The 23153-nt window shown below is 45.0% G+C and overlaps 1 protein-coding gene across 2 annotated transcripts in view; it reads left to right on the top strand.

Annotated features, from left to right (window-relative positions):
- Window positions 1–16247: 16247 nt before the first annotated feature.
- FAM53A (family with sequence similarity 53 member A) overlaps window positions 16248–23153 on the top strand; it is a 69938-nt gene continuing 63032 nt past the window's right edge. For both annotated transcript variants that reach the window (XM_084204456.1, XM_084204455.1), the window contains exon 1: window positions 16248–16300. The gene's annotated coding sequence lies outside the window, so the exon portion shown is untranslated. The remainder of the gene's footprint in view (window positions 16301–23153) is intronic.

Genomic DNA, 23153 nt, shown 5'->3' with positions numbered 1-23153 from the left:
TTTTTTTTTTTTACTTTTTGATACTTTTGTGCCATCAGCCATTCCGATCCATCTTCTGACCTCCCTGTTCTCTCTGCCTCAACCAACAGAAGAGACCAAGTCTTACACTGGTTTTTAGTGTTTCAGACTTTGCCCTTTGGTAAGTCCTAGGAGGTGAAAATGTTCCTTTCCATGGTGACAGCTTTGTTCAGCCCCAAAGAAAAGTGGCACAGCCACTGTGTACAGAAGGTCTATGGTGCTGTGGTTTCCTCTGGGCCCATGTGTGGCCTTTAGGCCTAAGACACAAAGTGTCCAAAAATCACTGCCTGTGCTGTGCATGCCATCCAGATGGCTTTTCACAGCATGGAACTGCAGGTGTGTGTTTGGTGAGCCCTGGTGTGCAGCATGAGGAGGCCCTGAGGATGCAAAGCCTGCTCAGCCAGTGCTGGAGGAGCATGGAGGGAGCCAGAGCTGGCTCTGTTCTATCCATACTGCCTTTTAGGAATGCCTGCTATTCCCCAGGCCATGCCAGCCATTCTCTGGGAAGGGCACAGGGCACAGCTTTATGATGAAAGGCACTGCCAGTTTAGCAGGGTGCACAGTTTATAGTCCAGAGCTTAAGTTTGATTTCGTTCTGAAATTAAACACACCTGATCTATCTTCAGTAGAGATGATAGTTATTTTCTGTGATGTGATTTTGGGTTGAATTCATCACATGTAATGTTTTGTTAGTGGTACAGACTGACCCAGAGCACACAGCTCATCACAGGTATTGTGACATTTCTGTGGTCAGCCTGTGATGAAAGAGAGGTTTGATGGAGGGATTTTTTCAGGCTTGCTAAACACCTCCAGTTGCTCCAAAAAACTGATGAAGTTGTAGGGAATGACAATTCTGAGGACTGGGCCTGAAGAAATTATTGTTAAGCATTTTGCTGTGCAAGGGAAGAAAAAGGGAGGGGATGGGAAAAGTGAGATAAGGTTTGTCATTCAAACGAAACACAGAATAGCCTCACCTTAAATCTTTAAATCTGAATCAATTATAATGCCTTGTTCACTTGCAAATTTCACTTTAAGATAAAGAATCACGGCTGGTTTGTTTGCCATTCCTATAGCCAGAGACAAGCTTCACTTACTCCCCTTTTATTTTCAATGACTAAGACTGAAAGAGCTAAATTACATTTCCTCCCCCCTATGGAAACCTGATGAACCAGTGTGAACCTGCACCTGAGAAGCCCCGGGAACGCCGAGGGTTTGGCCACACAGATCGGACAGTTGGATGCTTAATTGCGTTCCGGGCACAAAGCCTGCCTGAATGTGCGTCTTTTATGAAGTGTGTGGGAGGCCAGCACAAAAAATTAGACCCCAAAAAGGTGCCAGAAGGAGGGGAGTGGTGCAAAAGCCTTGCAGTGCCTGTCTCTGCTGTGCTGGAGAGCAGCACCAAGCTGGCCGTGTCAGAAGCCCTCTGAAAATTGTACCCTGAGTGTTAGCTGGGAGCTCATGAGAATCACACAAAGATTTGCTGCTGGCGCTGGTAGAGACCTGGATGAACAGTTATTTGTGGAGCTGATAAATAAGGGTGGTGCCAGGAGCAAAAGGGGAGCCAGACCTTAGGGAAAGAGAACCAGAATGGATGTGAGGGGTCAAGCAGAGCACAGGAGTAGCTGAAGTGTGCTGGGAGCACATGCACCCTACAATGGAGGTGATCCTTCAGTAAAAGGATTCACCCAGAGATGGAGGTGAAAACTGAATCTTGGTCTAGACAGGGAAGTGAAGAACAAGGACTCGCTGGCATAATCAGATGAGTTCAGGAAGTGCAAATTTTGTCAGATAAAAGAGCCATGACTTTTCAAGTCGCTAAAGGATTAAATTAGCAGTGTATGATCCACTCCACGTCTGTATTTGCACTTTCCCAGGCCTTGTAAAGTAGATGGTACAGAGCCCTTTTCTGGATGGGAGCCTCCTTAATCTGTGTATCCTTCACGGACTGCTGTGGATTCCTGCAGCAGGAGCAAGATCTGTGCCTCCCAGACAAAACAGCCCCTTGTGTCTGCCCCCTCCTACCACCTTGGTGAAGACACAGTACAGTGCTGGCACACAGATGCTTGTTCTTGCTTCAGTCATGAACAAGCATGGTGTGGTATAAACAGGCATGTTAATATTTTGAGTTTCAGGACCTTTTCAATCACCTCCTCATTATATTTCGCAGTCACAACCCAGCTGAAGCACAAAAAGCCAGTATAGTTCGTGTCCAATATATCTTACGGTGCTCACTCAGGATTTGTAACTCGGGGCTGTCCTTGGACTCTAAATCAGGACATGAGTGAAGCGCATTGAATGATCCCATTAATATAAATAGCACTAAAGTTAAAAGCAGGGCTCCGTGAAAGGACTTTTGATACACTGGCTGCCGCCGCCCTCGAGTCAGCAGGTGGCATTATAGAACAATCAGGGATGCCAAACCTCGGCCGCTCCCCGCCCGCAGCCGCAGACCTGGGCGCACGGGGGAATGAGCATGAAACGCGCCCGTTCAGCGCAGCTGAGGCCGCACAATGAGCCCTCGCCAATTAGGGCCGGGGCTATTGTCTGAGAAAGGTCAAGTGCTGGCCTCGCTGAAATCTTTCAACACCGACTCCAGCGCCATCGGGACTTCATAGATTTTATACAGCTGAAAACTCGCTCGGCCCTAGGCAGGGCAGAGCCAGCCTTTCCTCTGCCCTTCCCCCGTATTCCCCAGGCCGGACATACGTGCTGGGAAACCTCAGCGAGGGAGGAACCTGGCTTTTTAATCTGCTGCCACCTCCCTCCCTGTAGGTATTGTGGAAGAATTGAGTTGTTGGCAGGGCGGTAGAAAAGGAGGTGGTTTGGCAACGTGGGCCAGGGGAGGGTGTTTGGGACTGGGTTTGTTTTACCATCTCCCAAGAGATTTTCTTTATGGCTCTGGTGGTACATGTTTTTACAGCTTACTACTTTTAGTATCTGTCACTTGAAAAGAATAGATGGTCTAGATACATGGGGAAAAAAACATGTGCAAGCAGCAACACGTAACCAACAAAAAGAAAACTTTCCCATGAAATACCCAAGTGATACACATGTTGCAGGGTGCTTAAGGAATCGCGTTAGGGAGAAACTCAGCGCTTCTGGCTTGCTTCTGCTTCCAGAGGCTGCAGATGAGAACCTTCCAGCTCCTTCGGGTCGGTTGCCAGATGATCCATCAGCCCAATGGCCATGCCAAGATGTGGCACCTTCCAGCAGCTGTAGCTGGCAGGGATCTCGGACTCCAAAGCAGAAACTGGAACTCCCCGTGTGCCTTTAGCCCCAGCGCTGTAATTAACAGCTGCATGCACGAGCACTGCCGGGGGGGTTCCTGGTGACACAGGGGTTTGGGTGGGCGCAGAGGCAGAGCTGAATCCCCTCCCTCACCTCCCAGTGGAGATGAACTCCTGGTGTCACCCCTTTTGCCCCTCCATTTGGAGACAGCCCTGATTAAAGCAGATGGTGGCTTTGATTCCCAGGCCACAGTGATCAGTGACTGCGGTGCCCCGCGGGCTCTGGGCTGCAGTGTCCCCTTGGGGGTGCAAGTTCAGCCTTTAAACCCCTGCACAGGAGCTGGCCTTTGTTCCCACCAGTGGCACAATTAGGGTGGACTCGGGGTGGTCCTGGGGAGGACCTCAGCCTCCCTGTAACTGCTGGTGACAACAACCACAGGCCAGCCTGGACGTGGCCCACATTCTTGTGTTGTCACCACTGCGCTGTGTGACTTTGTGAGGACGTTTTCCAGTGGGCATTGGCCGGGAGCCAGACCACAGCCCAAGTTACTGGTTAAACCCATGGTTTTAGTGTGCTAATCCCCGAGTTTGAGCTACACGAACTGTGTGTCTGTGTGTGTGGTCTCGAAAACTCACCAGTCTACTTGCAAATTAAAAAAAACACTATAATATTTGCCCATTTGTTGCCATGGTGATGAAGGAGTGTGGGACAAAAGAAAGATATTCCGGTTGCCCCCGGGCCTGTGAACAAGCAGAATCAGAGAGAGTGGGTGAGAATGTGCTGGTAATTGTAACCAGAAATGCAGTAGGTCAGCCGCCATCACTGCGAAGTGTTCTTCAAACCTCCTTTCATGTCCCAAAATGACATCCTGTAAAAGCTGGTGAAAGCACTGACAGCGGGACTCCCATTGTACCAGGAGAGACTTGGCCCATAAATTAAGCAAACTGAAACCCTCGCCTTGCTCCCTCCAGGTATTCGTTTTCCTCCCTCTATCGATAACCTGGCAGAAGCAGATCTTGAACCAAATGTTATCTGGGCGCTGCCAGGGCTTGCCGGCAGCTGGAGGGGGAAGGCAGCGCTGCTGCCTCCCGGAGATAACAGGTGGAATGCAGCAGGCGCTGCTTTTGTCTGCCGTAACTTGCACTTCGAGCTCTCGGATGCTGCCGGGCCCTTCGCTGTCCCAGCCTGCAGACTTTCCTGCCAGCCTGGACAAACGCAAGTGAAAGAAATAAGAGGCATTTCACAACTTCCAGGTTCTCACAGCGTTGAAAAAAATGCATAACCCCTATAAAAGCCCTTCCCCCATGCATTTGTTGTGCTAAGGAGGGGCATTGCTGCTTCTTGGGTACAGAACATGGGCTCAGAAATTAACTGTAATGGTTGGTTCTCGTTCTGTCCCTGCACGACATTTCGCATGAAAAGCGTCTGCATCTTCTGTAAATCCCTCTTCAATTATGCGGAAGTGGTGGGTTTAATTTAAACCATGTCTGCTCCCACCAAGCTTAAAAATAAAATAACATAAAAACAGAACCACCCAAAACAGTCATGGTATCTTGGTCATGTTTTGTTATATATATATTGTTAAATTTGCTCCTGTATAAATGGAAACATGAAGCCCACTCTCAGAGCTACCTAGTTTGTGAAGTTTCAAGAGGCTATTGGATTCATGAGTAGTTGGCTCTTCTGAGAAATTATTTCCCTGTCTCAACCTACATTCTTCTATTTGCAAGGACCCAAAAGGTAATACAACCTTCAGACCAATTCTACAACCACAAAAAAAGCCAGTACCCTTGGTTCATGGCCATGAGGATGCCCAGGCACAGTATTTTTAGAGGCAGTATTACACAACTCTTGCTAGGTAAAATGGATTTTTCAGAAGTGAAAGTGTGTTAAAAATGTGCCCAAATTAAATGCAGTCTAATTGACGTAGTTTTAAACACAAAGCTGGTCAATATAAAGATCACAGGATCTGGCTTACAGTCATCAGAGATGGAAAAATATCTATCAGACAAAGCTCTACAAGGGCAGAATCTGGTCCCTCCTAAAAGAGCACTGGCTCTCATCTTTCATCGTTCTTTCTTCCATTAACTTGATCTTTGATCTCAGTTCCTGTTGGAAATATCTGTAAACAGTGATGAAGTCCTAGGCCATTAACCAGATGTTTAACATAGTGAGAAGATCCCTGCCTCTAACAGACCATCTGATAAGGAAGACAGATACAAGAACTATTATTATTATTATTATTATTATTATTATTAGTAGTAGTAGTAGTAGTAGTAGTAGTAGTAGTAGTAGTAGTAGTAGTAGTAGTATTGAAAGAAGACACAGCATTTTCATTTCCTGAAGGATTTATTTGTCACGTTTGAAGCAAATCAGGCTGCTGGAAATGTGGTTCACATTGCAGAATCATCCCTTTCAGAATCATCAGGGTCAAGCATCCAAAGCCAAGCTAATATTTTAGTTTAACAAATATGAGTTCAGTTCAACATTAATTTGGTACTCAATCCACCACCAAGTTCTTGACCTAAAAGATACTTGAAGAACAGATATTACAGAAACTGACCTTGCAATGGGGTGTTGCAATTATTTTAGTTTAGCCTCAATAAAGGGTTGAAATCCCTGAAGCTTCCAGCCCCACACAGGTGACAAGCTGGGAGCTCCTGGACCATGGCTAGTGCTGTGGAAAGACTGTGTTCCCAGGGAGAGCTGCCTGGAAAGCCTTCCCAGAAACCATCCACCTTAGCCCAGGCTGATGGTGTTCAGGGAAAGCTGCAAAGTGCATTTTGAAATTCATAAAGTCCTCCCCTGATCTAACTGATACATAAATCCACACTGGCAGTGCTCTTCACTGAGGAAGGAAGCAAGGAAAAAAGCCAACAGTTTTACTTTATGTTTTTATAGCCCAGTAATTTTGTACAGCATGTAGGAAATACATAAAGGTGTGTGGAACCATCAGGTTGGAGAATTAAATTCTATGTATTATATAGCCATGATTTATAAGCTATGGCCAAGGCATTATTTAGTCCCACTCACAGTCCTGAGCATTTAAAGTTAAAGCCTATCACTGCAAAAATGAGGCAGAGAAGGAGATCTGCTTTAAATGTACTCCTAATTACTGCTAGAGAGCTTTTATGAAGAACAGACCACAGCACTTCCTATTGTTTTACATTTTGTCCTGTTTTAGAGCCTCAAGAGTGATGTCATAACAGGGGTAAACTTGTCATGGACACACATTAAACCCTGGACACAAGGAGAAGACCTTTGATAACAGATATTCAGATACATAAATGGGTAATTCAATAAGGGGAGAAAATGCTGAATTAAAGACATTTTTAAAGTTACTTATATGCATGCCTCAGAAATTCTACCTCTGTTCAGAGAGGCACATGCTGAACTGCAATCAAATTACTATGTCCAGCTCTGCAATTTCAATCATTTATCCCATTTATAGGGGTCTTTTTGTCTTGAATTAGGCAAAATGTGAGCCCAACAGGAAATTAAGCAACTAAGCAAAATCAGGAAATTCACTCAAGTGGCTTAGTCAGTGGAATGTCACTGCTATCTTCAAACTAAAACTCCAAAGAGTCTGAACTGCAGTTGGATTTATTTTCAAAGTGGCTAATGTGCTTTTAATTTGTACAAGGTCGGTAACCAGGGAAAAATTACATTGCTCTCATGAAGCTTGCCTTTAATTTTTTTCACAGAAGGCCTCAGCATACAGACATACATAATGAGTTTAAAAATGTAAAAAAATCAGAACAGCTATTTTAATGACAAAGTTTGAGAATCTTATTTAAAATAAGTACCCGCTGTCTTTAGAACATTAAAAAAAAAAACTGAAACAGAAAAAAATACACTCAAAGATTATTCTTCTTCCTCAAAATACATATTTGATGATAGTTCTTAGGGTGGGGAGAGAGGAATTCTTTTTGTTGTTTACAGTGCCTCCCTGCATTTGGGATCTACACATCTGTATGCAGAGTATTTAAAGTGATTTTTCTGGGAGGACAAATTACATTTTTTGCTTCACAGAAAGCACTCCACTGCCCTTAACCCTCAAAACAATTTCCTGTTTGTAGATTACCATTATTATTTATCTACTCAAAGTAGATAAATAGGAATTCTTGTGATGGTGCAGGTCCCTGTTGTGCTGGGCAGTGCACCAACACAGAATAAGTGCATAATCCTTGCCAAGAGCATGCAGAAGCCAAGAGGTGCCTTTTTGTACTTTAAAAAGAAGACAGAGGTACCATGGCTGATCCTTATTATAATTCTGGTGGTCCTCATTGTGTTGATCAATTGCATTTTGAAATCAGACACGTTCTTGTGATTTTAAATAATTATTGCTGCTTACACAGCAATGCATTGCACTTGCCTTTGATTTAAACTAAGCCATGATATGCTTCATTAGCTTCAAGAGGAAACCATGGAGCCTCACCCTTTGGGTAACAGGTTTGGAGCTGGAGGGTTTCACTGCTGCTTACTGAGCCCAGTACCTGTGTCACACTCCTCCTGCTCAGTTCCCTCCCTCTGGGAGTAAGCCTTTGTGGGCAGCCTTTGCTGGACTTGCAACAACTCCTGTTCAGTACTCAAATAACAAGTATAATTAAATCTTCTACCTTTAACCAACAGTATTAGAGATGAGGGAGGAAAAAAGATAGATATGGGGGTACCAGTCATTGGTTTCTCTGAGTCTGGATTGAAGGCACTTGAGGCAGTTGTTCATGTTCAGACTCAGGTGTTTATTATTTCTTATCAGTGAAACAGTCTCACTACTGTGAGTTCAGCAGCTTTTCATTAGAAGGCACAAAGTGGCCAACAATCTCTTGGTACAAGGGCTTTTAAGACTAAGCTATCCAATTAAGAACTGACACCTGGATTATTTTCCCTTTTAATCCAATAACTGATCCCAAAAAGCCGCAATGGGGACTTTTCTGCCCAGTTACAAAATGCCACCCAAACCCAAGAAGAAGAAGGAAGAAGAAGCCTGAAGAAGAAACCCAGGATGTCACCCTGTGCCCTCTATCTTGCTGCCATCCACAACACACTAAAAATCCCAAAGCCTAAATTTCTCATCAAGTGATACACCTACACTGCTCTCTATAACCTATTTCACACTTCTGTGGATTCCAGTCTATCTTGAAGTCCGGGAAACTTTCTCTATGAATGAGGGTCAGAGTCAGAGCTCCCCTGGGGGTCAGGGCACCCAGAGCAGACAGAGAAATATTCCCAGTGCCCTGGGTTTCCACAAGTAGATTTACACTAGATATAAGGAAGAAATTTTTTTATGATGAGGCTGCTGGAGCACTGGCACAGGTTACCCAGAGGGGGATGCCCCATGCCTGGACACATTCAAGGCCAGGTGGGCTGGAGCTCTGAACAATCTGAGCAAGTTGAAGACGTCCCTGATCATTGCAGGGGGTTGAACTAGATGGCCTTCAGGGGTCCCTTCCAAGCCAAGCCTTTCTGTGTTTCTGTGATAACACACAGCCACTGTTGCATGTCATCTGTGCCTGTCTGTGCATATCTGCACACGATGAAACAGATTTAAAACCAGCTGGGCAACTTCAACCGAATTTGGGAGAGGTTTAGAGACGTTCTGGAGATTGCACAAAATTCATGGAAATACTCAACTGAATAGAAAACACCCCACAAGTATTTCTGCTGAAGACAAGGCCTATTAATCAGCTCCTGTGGTCTCAGACAACAAAGAACACAGAAAAAAAAAATCCCAAATTTGTGAGGATTTCTCCTACCTCAAGTGCAAGAAAAGTTTCAGCCAGGACTTGCATTTTAGTCAATCAGCCTTAAAACACATTCAAAAGACACCAAGTTTCATTAAAACAGATTTTAAAATGTACTAGTTCCAGTACATCCTCCCTTCTTCAGGAACCTCCTAGATGTCCCATAGTTCAAAACACAGAACAGTTTATGTGGGTGCTTGGAGGTGATGAGGAAACCCCTCTTGCTACAGGACTGATGGATGTCTCTTGCCCTCTTGCACAGGGTTGATTGGGGGTCAGGAAGACATCTCCCTCCCAGTTAGGGAAGGAGGGACATGAAGATCCATTTGTCTTTTTTTATCCCTTTCCTCTACAGCCAGCTGACTGGCTGACCTCCTGAATCAGTCAGGTCATCATAAAAAAGCCTCAGGTCATGGTGATCACTCTTGTTTTCTGCTTGTGAAACACAGGTTACTCTCCTGAGAATGAAAGTGCTTTAGTTTAATTGAAACCTTTGGGCTTAATATATGAGTACCTTTGTTAAATGGAAAGGGCTGAGGTAAGCAGAGGTCACACTGGTGCAGTTCAGTGTCTGGGGGCTCGAGAGGCAGAACAGCCTTTGCTTTAGTGAAACATAGACAGAGGCACAACAGGCTGTGAAGGGCTTTGAATGAAAACCTGGGGAGTTTGTGGTTGATACAACTAAAACAGAGCACAAAAACAGAGCCACCAGTTAGGAGGAGGAGGAGGAAGGTCGTGTGGCTAAAGGACATGGCTAGGCAGCCACTGCAGCAGCAGGGAGTGGGTCTGGGTAGGATGAGATTGTTTTGGTTGAAGGGAAAACTGAGAGAAAATGAAAAGTTCTGTTTGAGTCATAGTGGGCTTGATCTCTTATGTGTCAGGGACAGGCTGGGATTTCAGCTGGAGCAAGCAGGCAGGTCTGGGAGCATGAGTAGAAACATGGTGTTTGAACTGCTTTCTGCATGGGAAATTATCCAGAAATATAAGATCTAAGAGAAAACCCTTCAATACTTGAATATCCCCCATGATTAGTGTGCACAAATCTATGTGAAGAATTCATGGTTAAAATCTTGGGTACATATCACTCTGCTTGGCTGAAACACAAGGAAAATTCATCCCTATACTCCTGTCTTGATTTGAGGATTAAAATAGTCCCTGCTTTATCTAACCACAGTCAATTTAGGAATGAGATGAAATGACATACAGATATTATTGGCTTGCAATCACTTTGTTCTCCAGTGAAGTTTCACATTTGAAAGATCTTTGTTTCCTGAGAAATGGTAAAAGATATTAAGACCTGACACTGTGACACTGCCCACTGCACATCTTCTACCACTTGACAGCCAAGCTTGAGGCAGAATAAAAGAAAGTAATACCCATGCAGGTATAAACAATTCTAACACTAACAAAATATTTATCCAGTGTGTTTCCACAGGAAAATTAATTTGCTAATTGCTCTCTCCGGTTCCTGGGTAAGTAAAAGCAGAAAAGTACCAGAACAGTGCTAGCTACCATCTCCTTGAAACAAAAACCAAAATTGAACAAAACAAACAAAAAACTGCCCAACAACAACAAAACAGAAAAAAACACAAAAAAACCCAAAACAACCAAAAACCCAAAATGAAGCAAAACCAACCAAAACCAGCCCAAATCAAACAAAAAAAAACCCAACCTCAACTCATAAAAAATGAGAAGCAGATGAAATGGCTTCTAAAGAAATTCTATAATAAGGATGGTGAACCATAACAAGTGTGATATCTTGTGCAGAGTGGGCTTTAAGTAACAGGGATGATTAACCAAATTTCTTTGTTAGTTATATGCCTTCCCTATGCCTTGTATTGGAAATCACTAGAGGAGTTTGCAGGAGCTCTGCAAGCCCTGTCCTGGAGGAAAAACTGCAAACCTGAGAACTGCAGCAGCAGGGTACAGGTACCTGATGCACCTGTGCTGCCCCTGGCTTTTGCAAGGAGACACAAACTGGGGAAAAGTTCTGGCTGAGAAAAAGCTCAGTCAATAGATGAACAAGCCATTTGGAAAAGCAGACAAGAATTGGAAAGTGCTGTACACAGCAAAAAGAACACTTGGAAATTATGTAGGAAGGAAAGGCACTTGGAAATTATGTAGGAAGGACTAGAAACTTGAGGAGGCAGAAGATGCTTTGGCTGAACTCGTAGTCGTTCAGAGTTCTCAGGAGTGGGGCTGTTCCTCAGGGACTGCAGTGAAAAGCTGAACAATGCTGTATTAGTTCAGCACATCGAGCTTGCTTGGCCCTTTTTGAAAGCTGGTGGCTAACTCATACCCTGAAAAAGGAAGTATATCCTGGCCAGTTGGCTCAATTTAAGAAACAGGCAAGTGTGTAGTTGGAATAACAGGTAATGGAGGTGAAAGGTAGGGTGTAGGAAAAGTCAGCTGTGCGCAGGAGGCACAGGGTGGAGTCACCCATCCATGAAATCTAATAAAAACTGATCTGGTCATGATTAACTCAACATTTTCAAAATCCTTCTAAGAGTTCACAAGGAACATAATATCTAGCCAGCTCATAGTGGTATGTGAAAGACCCCTAACTCTAAATATCCCTGGATGTCAGCCCTCTGCTTTTTTCAGATTTTGATGCTGAACACTGCTCTACTTCTCAGTTCCAGTTTATTTATTTAGCATTCTTATTGCTCTATCTCATTTATAGCAAGCTTGTGAACATAATTAAGGAAAAGTACCTTATACAATAACTTCATCTGTTTGAGCAGTCTGAGCAAGGTCTGCATTAAACCCACCAACTGATACATATAAGTAGTGGCAGAACTTCCTCTTGTGCCCAGAATCTGTGAAACCACTCAACAGAGAGAATGGAGAAGTGTGAAAAGCAGCTTTGATGGGGCTCAGCTGTGCTCAAACATCCCCTCAAAACAGGAAGAACATCACAGTGAACTCAATAGCCAGGCAGTGTCTCCTGTACCTGCTCTGTGTCAGACTCCAGTCATCCAATGCCTTTCTTCACCTCCTGTGTGGGGACTCCCTGGGCTGAGAGATGGAATCCACATTGCCATCTTGCTCCTCAGGGGGAGTGCAAAGTGACCCTGAGGGAAACAAGATCAGTGAAGGATTGTATTGGATCTGGACTCTTTCTGACAAGCCTTCATAAATATGTCTTTTAAAACAGAGGCCCCTTTGCCACTATATATATTTTATGAGGAAGCAGATGTGTGGCCAACAGTGATTGCTGTACGAAGAGAAATAGCATGATTTGGGGAAATTTACCTGAGACTTGCTATCCCAACCTGCTTATCTTGCTTCTGTAATTCATTGTTAAAAGAACACTGTATGCAGTAAATACACTAAGTTTTGGCATACTAATGTTGACCTAATCAGTGTCCACAGCAAAACCCTTTGCAATCAGTTTGAAACAGTGCTGGAAATGCTCATCTGACCTTTACAAGCAGTTGTGCACGTTACAGAGTGTCTTAACTATTTTTGCACTTCATGACCCTACATCAAATAGCTGCTGGGCTCCTTGTCTACAAACAGTATGAAAATAATAACAAAAAAAGAACAGAGTTGCACAGTCTCCTCTGCTTCCCTTCCTGATTTTAGGTGGTAATTTGCCTAGATAGGCAGCAGCTTCCTTGTGACACACACCCAGAGCATTCAGGTCTGTCTGTTGTTTTTGCCCAAGAGGCAATGCCAAAGTGTCACTCATGTCTATCTGCCATGCTCTAAGGAGGGGAACACATTCCCTTTCTTGAATACCTGGATCCATGACCAGGATGTGGAGACAGGAGGTTAGAGGAGCTGCTATTTCTTTATGGAAAATGGGGTCAAGATGGACCAAACTCATCCTGTAGTGAAGACTTACATATTCTTAATGCAGCCGTTTAGGTGCATAAAATAATGCTCAGAAGGACATCCTAGAGAAGCCATGCCATCCATTGGTTCCCTAGGTGAAAACTGCCTCCTGAGGTTCACTCTGATTGCAACTATTTCAGTTTGTGCTTTATTGTAAAGACAGCTTTGTGTCTCTCTTTAGTTTGTTTTCTTCCCCCTCTATTTTTTTTTTTTTAATTTTTAATTTAGAAACCTGCCTACATTCGTGTCTCACTGTTTTGCTGGAAACAGATGGCCCTTCCTGAAGACACACAGTTGAGTGAACAGACACGGACCATTTTACCATGTGGTAGCATGTTTGTAATTAGATATTTAAAGTGCTAGACAATTACTATCAAACCTTGTCATGAGGGAAATTTAGGTCTGTGTTTACCAAGATCTGAATTATAAACTGGATCCCTGCCAGGGCTTTACTCTTGGTATAAAATGAAAGAAGACTCTGGTGGAATACTGAGTGACATTGATTAGAGCTACCACCTGCCCTGTCTCAGACATGATCACTCACTCCTCTCTCCCACCCCATCCTGTAGTTTTTATTGACCATTGTACCTGGTTTCTCCATCTGGTAAGTTTTGAGATCATAGGAGGTACCACCTCTGTAACAGCTCTAGTTAAGGACATCTTCCCATGTGGTTTTGGACTACAGAGAGGAAAAAGCAGTTCCATCCCAAAAGAAGCCAGTATAGAGCCATTGTCACATTGGGAAAAAAGCAGATAAAGTTGGGCAGGAGAATGGAAAGTGATAAATCAGGGGAGAAATTACAGGGCAGCACTACAGAAGAAGAGAAAGAAGTTCAGGGATCGATCTCATGCATAAGATAGTTTAATTCCTGCAAAGTTTTGCCCCAGATGGGAATAGCCAGCCTGTGGAAGCTGAGAGCAGCAGCCCTGGCTGCTGGAGAAGTGCAGCTGTGCCCCTTTCACCTGCCTCCCCCATGCTGCAGCCATGGCTGTGACTGAACAGTTGCAATCCAGAAACTTCAATTTCAGATACACAGAGTTCACTCTGGTTTTACCCTGCTTGAAACAGAAGTAGAATAGGAGTCTGGAGGAAACTATCATGGAAACACAAATGCTTGCAAACTACGGAAATGGTTAAAGTCGTAGGTAAAGGAAAACCATTTTTACCTCAAAATCTCACACCGGAGCTGCTCTGTTCCAGTGGAATAGTTATAATGGTTGTGAAAGACAAATTATATCATGACTTCATTTAAAAACAAACAAACAAAAAATATTTGTTAATTCTAAATTTGGATAAAGATTTAGCAATGAAATGCTTCAGGGATAACTTGTTTTCAATGGGGAATTCTGCGAAAAAAAACTGATTACAGAATGGAGCCAAATCCCTGCCAAGGATACGAACAGGATCATGGAAGCAGATGAGCTACAATTTCCCATGCACCAGAATCCACAACTGGGCCAGGAGCAAAATGAGCACAATCACAAAGCGTTTCAAGAGCCAGGACTGAGCAATGGGAAAAAGCTGTGTACTTTCTTCTGTGTACCTGTAATCACTTGCAAGATCTTTCTGAAGAGAGTTATGTGTTGATCTTACAGAGAACTAGAACACTGATTTAAATATTCATTGTATAATCAGGGGAAGGAATCTTGGAAAACTATGTGAAAAAAGTACTGTGGGGTTGTAAAGAGTGCAAAAGATGGGAGGAGAGTGATGGAGACCAGCAGTAAAACCTGGTAATGTTGTTTAAAATAAAATTTGGCTTAATTTATTGGTCTCTTAAAGTTCAAACTTGAAAGTAAGCTAGCCAAAGTCAGCATTTCCCAGAAAGACAATTTTGGTTTGCACCCTTCATTGCGACATTAACTTGGATATCTCTTGCAGCATTGTCCTGTAATTCAGCAAAATCTCCCAGGGAAATAAGGTACATTCAGCTGAAAAACTCGTGGGTCGAAGGAAAGGTGAGTGAAATACAACTCCATGTGCAAACACAGGAGAACAGGTTGCAGAAGGCTGAACCAACAGACGGTTGTCACAGGCACAAGAAGAGCTAGATAACAGTTACCGTGAATTAGAAATACCTGCACCGCGGTAATGCTGGGCCTGTGGGCAGCAGTAAATCAGGGTTTGGTTTCTCATGACGTTAAGGATTATGCACCCACATAAAGCAGCCTCTGCCCCGACAAGTGCACGGTGTAATTGTTGTCCAAACACATCCCACTTCCTCACTCAGGCTGACTCACAAAGAAGCTCCCATCGGAGCGGTTCTGTGGGACGAGCGGCACATGTGGGGCAGCGTTCAACCCTCCGCTCTGGGGCGGCCTTCTGCCCCGGCTCTGGGGCGGCGTTCTGTCCCCGCTCTGGGGCGGCCTTCTGCCCCGGCTCTGTCTGGGACGATGTTCAGCCCCCCGCTCTGGGGCGGCGTTCTGCCCCCCTCTCTGTCTGGGGCGATGTTCTGTCCCCCGCTCTGTCTGGGGCGATGTTCTGCCCCTGCTCTGTCTGGGGCGATGTTCTGTCCCCCGCTCTGGGGCGGAATTCCCGGCGGTGCGGGCGGGAGCAGGGAGCGGGCAAGCAGAGGGCAGTATCGGCACACGGACACAGCCCCAGGCACGGCCACAGAGACAGCGGCAGCGGCTCGGGGTCTCCGGAGGTCCCGCCGCACCTCGGCCTGCTTGTGACAGGCAAACACATTGTCATGACTTCACTCTTATTAAAAAAAAACCATAAAAATCTGAATTCGAATAGGATTTAACAATGAAATGCTTCAGGGGAGGAGTTGTTTTCAACAGGGAATTCTGCGAACAAAAAACTGATCACAAGGATAGAGCCGAATCCCAGCCAAGGATAAGGACAAGGATCGGTGGAAGCAGATGAGCTGCAACATCCCATGCAGCAGAGCCCACAGCTGGGCCAGGAACAAAGCGAGCACGGGCAGAAAGGGTGCCAAGAGCCAGGAGGAAGAGCAATCGGAAGAGGAGGAAGAGGAAGAGGAAAAGGAGGAAGAAGAGGAAGAAGCCGAGAAGGAAGATGAGGAAAAGAAGGAGGAGGAGGGTGCGCATCCCCCTCGCGGCTCTATCCGGGCATGCGATGACGTCATCACCCCCGCGCGCGAAGCGCGTCTTCCCCTCCGCGCGTCCCTCGCCCCTCCGCACGCGCGCTGCTTAGCCAGTGACAGCGGCGCGCCGCCGCAAGGCCTCCTGGGGGCTGTAGTCCAACGCGCATCCCACACCCCACCCGGCACCACAGCTGCGCGTCCCTGCCGCGACCGGGGCAGCGCCCGCCCCCCGCCCCTTTGTAGGCGGGGCCCGACCGCCCCGCCGACCAATGGCAGAGCGGGTCAAGGTTCGGCGGGCGGGCGGTGCGGCCAATGGGCGCGGGCGGGCGGTGGAGGGGGCGTGGCCAGCCGTGTTTTGTTCGGTTGCCATTGAGCAGCCCGGTCTATACGCACGGGGGAGGCGGCGCGGCCGCTCAGGTACCGGCGGCTGCCGGGGTTGGGGGAGAGCGGGGCGGGGGGGAGGGGGTCAACGAGCGCGGCCGGCAGGTAACAACAGTCGTGCGGGTAGCAGGTAACAGCCGTGTAGGCAACAGCCGGACAGGTAATAACAGCATTGCAGGCAGCAGCCCCGCTGTCGGCCCGCCGGCAGTGCGGGGCAGAGGGGAGGCGGCCCGGCCATCCCCGGAGCCTTGGCGGAGCCCAGGAGGCCCTACGCACCGCGCAGCTCCGGGCGGGCGGGGCGGCGAGCGCGGCCCGGGGGACCCTGCGGGGCGGGGGTGTCACCCCGAGGCTGCGCTTCCCCGCAGCGGCACCTCCTGCTGCCGCAGGGCTGCAGGCTGCTCATCCCTCCGGTTACCTCGGCAGATAGGTAAAGCGGTGCGGATATCGTGCGCTTTGCTGTCATTGTCCGTGCCCGGCCCGGGCCGCGCTCCCCCCGCACCGCCGGGACTGCCGCTGTGCGCCCGCTGGGAGCTGGAGCGGCCGCCCCGCCGGGAGGCAGCGAGCCCGGAGCCCCCAGTGAAGTTCGCGGCGTTCCCGGGCGCTGCTGGGCGCGATCCGGGCCGGCTGCGCGGCGCTGCCGTGTCTCCCGGGGCCTGGCCTGGCCCGGCCGTGCCGGGAAGGGAAGGTGCCCGGCCGCGGCGGGGCTCGGACATTCCTTTGTGCCGCTGCCCTGGAAACACATGTCTGCAGGCACGTACCCCGGCGATTTTGAGGCGATTCCCCCCTGTCTGGCTCAAGGATAGAGTTACCTCTGTGGAGGTGCTTGTTTTTCCACGATAGCTGCCTTCCATAATGATTCCAGGGTGGAAACAGTGGCTATTTTCTTCCTTCCCCTCCCCACAGCAATAGGAAAGTTGATTTCTAGTTTATGGCCCCGAAGTGTAAGGACCAGTTGGGCTCAGTGGGCGAGTGAATGGGCTCTTTGTGTTATCCCAGCTTTTCTAAGGGCAGTAACATGGCTTTGTTCTGGTTATTTAGTTTATTAAATGTCTTCTGGCCTGCTGGAAGGCTGATAGAAATGTGTGGTTGAAATTCTGGGTGCTGTTTCAGGAGGTCACTTTAGGTCCTGTGAGATAGAGCAGGCACCCATTGTGGAGGCTTCTCAGGATTGGTGTTCGGGGATCTGAACTCCTGGGGGTGGGATGGAAAAGTTCAGGCCTTTTCCCCTTTAGGAAAGGACATCCCCATGCCAGCATTCAGAAGTTTTGGAGCAGCACCCCAGCTTTGGGGTTGCAGGGTTGAGAGGGGCTGGGTGATTCTGTCCCTGGCTTTCACCAAGTCCTCTGCCTCGGGATGGGTTGAGCCAGGTGGTCAAATCCATTTTCTGATTTGCTATGCCTACCTTAAAATTAGCTCCTGAGAACAGTTAGTGGAGCTAATGCTGTTGCACTGCCTCTCTGACTGATAGCAAATATTTTTGTCAGGAAAATTTTCCATTTTTGGCAAGAACCAGTAAGTTTGTATCTCTTGTGGCAAGCTGAAATGTTTCTGGGTGTGTTTTAATTGTGAATGGTCTGCTTGCTTCTAGTGGGGCTTATGAAATGCGGAGCACAGTGCTTGCTGAATAGCAAAAACTCTCCTGATGATGCATGTCACTTGATCTGGTTTTATTAGAGGTGCAGTGTACTTGTTCAGGCCCAAAGAACATGTATCTTTACAGTTACTGAACTTCCAAAAACGTCTGGAAGAATTGCTCTCAAAGGCAGGAGACAAAAACATACATTTTAAGTAGCTCTACATCAGCTAGTGGAACTCTGAACTAGAGAAGGGGTTCACTACTCACTCACTTTGAATTTCCTTGAAATACTGTTCATATTAACATGTCTGCTATTTTTAATGAGCCCTATGTTTTTGCATCGATAGCAAGATGCTATTCTTCATTATATGGAAGTAAATGTTGCCTGTTAGACACAAACTCCAAATAGTGATCTGCAGGATCAGCCCCCTAATGATATGATACCTTTTGGGGATGTTCCTGTGGTAATCTGGCAGTCCTCTAGTGGCCTTTACCTGCCAGTGTCTAACTCATGGTTATTGTCTCTCTAACTGGGGAATTAAAGTTGGTTAAATGATTGTAAAGGGTTATTTTAAGTTCAGGATGGTTCAACTTCCCTACTTCCTTTCAGAAAGCTGTTTTTCTGCAGGGTACTGTGGCTCAGAAGAATGAGGAGGCTGAAAGAAGAAATATTTATATTTGCAATCATTGTGTTAAGCTTTGGAAGTTTAGTAGAGGTGTAAAAGTATATTTATGAAAATATGGTGGGCAGATAAACTGAAAGCCTGACTGTACTGAGAAGACTGCAATTTATTGCATGGATTGCTTTATTTAAAACAAAACCTTGAAGGATTTATTCTTTCCTTTAGGAATTCCTTGAGAGTCTGGTAGCCATTACTGTGGCTCCCTTTTTTTTAGTTCCTTCTTTTCCCTTCTCTGTGCTTTCTCCCCCTTCCTCTGTTGCCTCCCCCCAATCTACATTCCTTTGTGTTAGCAGTGATGATGGCAGTTCTAGTCACCTCCTGTGGTTTGATAGATTATTCCCTTTAGAATCATGGTGTACTTAAAACTTTCCAAACACAATTCTTTCCTTGCTCCTCCACTTTTTTGATGCTGGCTTTGAGTTATGTTCTAAAAATTTGTCCTCTGTGGTTCTGCTTTGAGTTGTCTTAAAAAACTAGTAAGAAGTCTCCTTAAGCCTTTAGTGGAAAATATTAGTATTTATGTTATGATTTACATTTCTTTTTGTGCATGTTGATGGTCATAATATAAACAGAAATTTTGTGTTTTGGCAACAGGGAGCTTCTCTCTCCCCTGCATGCTCACAAGTTCTGTGCTTTCTTTTTAGACAAAACTTTGCTTGCTTTAAATTGTAATTTTTATTTTTGTTGAATAAACTTGTTGGACTATTTTATTACTACTTTCTTGAGATCTGGTTGTTACCAGATCTTGCAGGTACTCTATTTTTAACTGTGAGAGATTTCTGTCCATTGTGGAATTATCTTCAACTTTTACTTTAGATATTGTAACATAACCTTATGGGCGGGTGAAACTACTCGCAAAAAGCTTTGGAGGGATTTATGAGCACTCCTGAAGGAGGGGTTCATCAGCACAAGGAAGCCCTGTTCATGAATAGAATTCATGAAATTTATGGAAATGCAGGTACTTGAAGTCAGTGCAGTGTCTGATACTTTCTTGGTAGGTAAATTTTAGTTTCTTGACTCTGCACACCTGTGAGGGAGCCCTTTACATGGACAATCTGCTTTTTGGTTGTCACAAAGTTTGTGTCCTTAACGAGATCTTAGCACTCAAGTACTGCAATCCAGTGATGAGTCTTAAAAAAAAACCAAAAAAACAAACAAAACCAACCACCTTCACTTTGTTGGTTTCTCTTAATTGTAAACACTCTGTTAGGGGAATTGAGACAGTCATATTTTCAGAAAATGGTTTTCTTTAAGGATTTTCTTCTCACTCAAGAGGAGGCCTGTAAAAGAAAAAAAGGCAGGGGTGTGGCATATTTTTTAACTCCTTTCTAGGCTGCTCTACAATTTTTTTGTGATGATCCAGCTGGATATTTTGGCACTGTTTAGTATAGAAAAACCTGAAATCAAGGTAACTGTCAGCTCTTAACATAGCCCTTTCTACTTTTGGTGCTGTCTTGTCTTTTTTGATTGTTTTGGGGAATAATATCATTAGCAAGCTAGCAAGAAGCTGCTCAGCTAACTGCTAATGCTTTGCAGTGGGTGTAAATAACTTCTGAAGGCCATGTTGCTGCTAATTTTTAGGTTGAGGGGAGGAAGTAGGCAGGGTTGTTACTAAATACATTATCTGGGTTATGGCTCTCAGTTTACTGACAGCACTTTTTTTAAGCAAGCAGTTGAATATTATGCTTTAAGGTAATAGGAAATGTTTCAATTAGGATATTTACTGAGTTATCAAAACAAAATTAATATCATTGGCTTCCTTCCATTTGAACTCAAGTGGATTCTGGTAAAATGCAGCTGCTATGTTTTGCAGGTTGGGTGTTAACAGTAAGATCAAGGGTTCTGATCAGCTGGTGCTCATATCATAGCTCTGAACCTGATATGACAACATTGTTTTGAGTTCCTGTGAGAATTAAACTGTAGGAAAGCACTGGAGAGAACTGTCAGTGATGTATCAGGCCCAGAGCTTGGGACACCCAGTACCAGTGATGGCAGCTGCCCTTCAGTGTGTGGGGTCTGTCTGTGCAGATAGAGCCAAGGGTGTGAAATCAAACTGGAGCTTTTTACTTGGCCTGGAGCTCTCATTACAAGTGTCATTTGCAAAACTGACTCTGTGTACCAAGACCTATGCATCATTGTGGGGAGGGCATTTGAGCTGCAAGAAAGCTGTTCCTGCATTTGCTGAGCTTCAAAATTGGAGCACCCAGCTGGTACAGGAAATAGTTGAAGAAATAACTGCAGTAAAGGTACTGTCTGTACCTTTACTTTTGTGCTTTAGCCTGAGATCTGTGGTGCTGGAAGACAGGATCTGAATTCCATTTTTTTAAAGGAATACCTGTTTCTCCTTAAGACTCCTCTCATCCAGCCACCTTGTCAACCAACTTGCTGTTTATTTCATTCACTCCGATTTTCTTGGGTTATGAAAGATCACATTTTTAACTTGCCCAGTTCCTCATTTAAGTGAAGGTATTAAAAATTAAGGAAAATGTATGCTGTCCTAATAAGACCTCATATAACAGAGCTGTGGCTTTTCTTCTACTGTCACCTCCCCTTTAGCCATTAATAGGAATAATAGAAACTTCTGTTGGTGTTATATTAACTTTAGGTCCCTAATTTGCATCTCAAATAACATTGTGAACAGCATTAATGCCTTCGAGGGGTTTGGGAGGTTTTTTAATTTGTAGGGTAAATGTATTTTTTAACCTAATTGGGCAGTTCAGATTATTATTGCTGTGTGTTTAATTTTTGCTCTGCACAGCTTGTGTTGATGTCAGTGGCTCTAAATCATTCCTTCAGTGCTGTGCACATGTGTTGTTTCACCTTCTTAATTGTGGCTTTAGGTTTTGTCTTGGTTAAGTATTCATCCATCTCATGCACTTACTGCTAGATACCCTATGATATTTTTGTTCTTTATTCTACCCTCAAAAGTTTGTTTAGAATGAAAATTCTTCTTTTAAAGGTTCTTTTTACTTTAACTCCCCATTGAAAAATGCACTTTTCTGTCTTCCTTCAAGGTTTCTGTTGATCTGACCTCCTTTGGTTTTAGAGGGGTGAAAGTTTATCGTGTTTAAGGAAGGGGCTAAGTGACAAAAGCTGTGTCAAACCCTGTGGCATTATCAGCTGCCACTTTCCAAAAGTAATAGACAGAATATGGAAGAGGTTAAAGTTTGGAGCCTCAGGTGTCATGCAGGTTATGAAACAGAATTGTGGGAACATAGCTGGGACAGGATGATGGGTCTGGAACTGGGGTTCTGCCTTCTGCAGCTCAGCATTTCTTAATCAATATGTAAAAGGCCATTGAGGTTGCCGGTGGTTTTTGTACCATGTTATGTTTTCATAACATAGGAAACTTCTGATCTGTGGACTGTTTGAGGGTGTGATTTATTGATTTTTTTAAAGTGCTGGTCTCCATTTAGATACCTGAGACCTATTTGTATGTTTGTACAATGTTTTTAATGAACTGGCAGTTAAAATTACAATCCTAGTTAAAAAAAAAAAAGGAACCTCTTTGCCTAATTATCCCAGAGTGATAGTAGTGGCAAATGATTCATTGCTATCAGTTAGAATGGAGGGTACTGGTGTGTGAGCATGCCTCCAGACTGCTAGTGCTCCAGAGTGTAATCTGATGCAGTATTTAGTAAATGAGAGGAGAGAGGGGCAATGAAAACAGCATTCAAGAACTACTTACATGAATTGACTGAAGTACATCATGTATTTCTTGTAGTGGGAAAGGCGAAAGGAACAAGTACCCAGAACCTTGTGTTTTCATTTCTCAAAAATGAAACATGAAATGAAACAATAGAGTTGAACCTTGAAGAATTTGAGATGTGTGAGTAACTTGGAGGCTAAACTGAAGCACTGCTGCCTCTTACAACGAGGCTCCCAAAGGTGAAGAGGCAGCAGGGGTGTTGCTGGTTTGGAGATTGTGCTGGCACCGGAATGTGAGCCAGCATGTTCCAGTGCCAGCCTGGTACTTGGCCTGTTCCCTTCTCAGGATGCACAGTTGTCTGCTTGAGCTTGGCTGTGTATGTGCCTGCTGACTTCATCCTCCTCTTCCATTAGCACCCCATCCTGACCAGACTTTTCTCTTTCAATATTTGGGTAAGAAATTGCTGAACTGTGGGAGGGTAAGGTGGATTGCTGCTGCTCTTCTGTTTTCGTGCTTCACAAATCAGAAGAATGTTCTTTAATAAAGCAGGAAAGTACCTGGATAAATACTTGTAGTACCAAGCTGTTACAGAGGATGAAAAAGGATAGTGCTTTGTCTTGTTTTCTGCTTTTTAGGTGGCCTATTTATGCTTGAGCGCTTAAGAGTTAATTCCTCTGTGCTTTAGTGACTTTGGATTTTGCAGTTTAAATGTGACCTCTGGCTGTAACTAATGCTCTTTGCTTCAACTCCCCATCTGTAAAATGCTGCATATCTTAATTTTTGTTTTGGAGTATTTGGCTGCTGCATGCAGCATTTTCCATCCTCGGGAAGTCCGAAGCCAGCCTGAGGCAGTGGGTGTAAAAGGTGCACACACATGTTTGTGTGACAGTGTCTTGACACCACATCAGTGAAAGCCATTACATCACCCTGCTGGGTTGTTAGAAGGCAAAGCACGCCTGTCTTTCTGAAGTAATAGGCTCT

Source organism: Fringilla coelebs (assembly GCF_963513975.1).
Source record: "Fringilla coelebs genome assembly, chromosome: 4".
Taxonomy (NCBI): Eukaryota; Metazoa; Chordata; class Aves; order Passeriformes; family Fringillidae; genus Fringilla; species Fringilla coelebs.
Note: the sequence above shows the minus strand (reverse complement) of the source record. Positions and strands in the feature narration are given on the sequence as shown.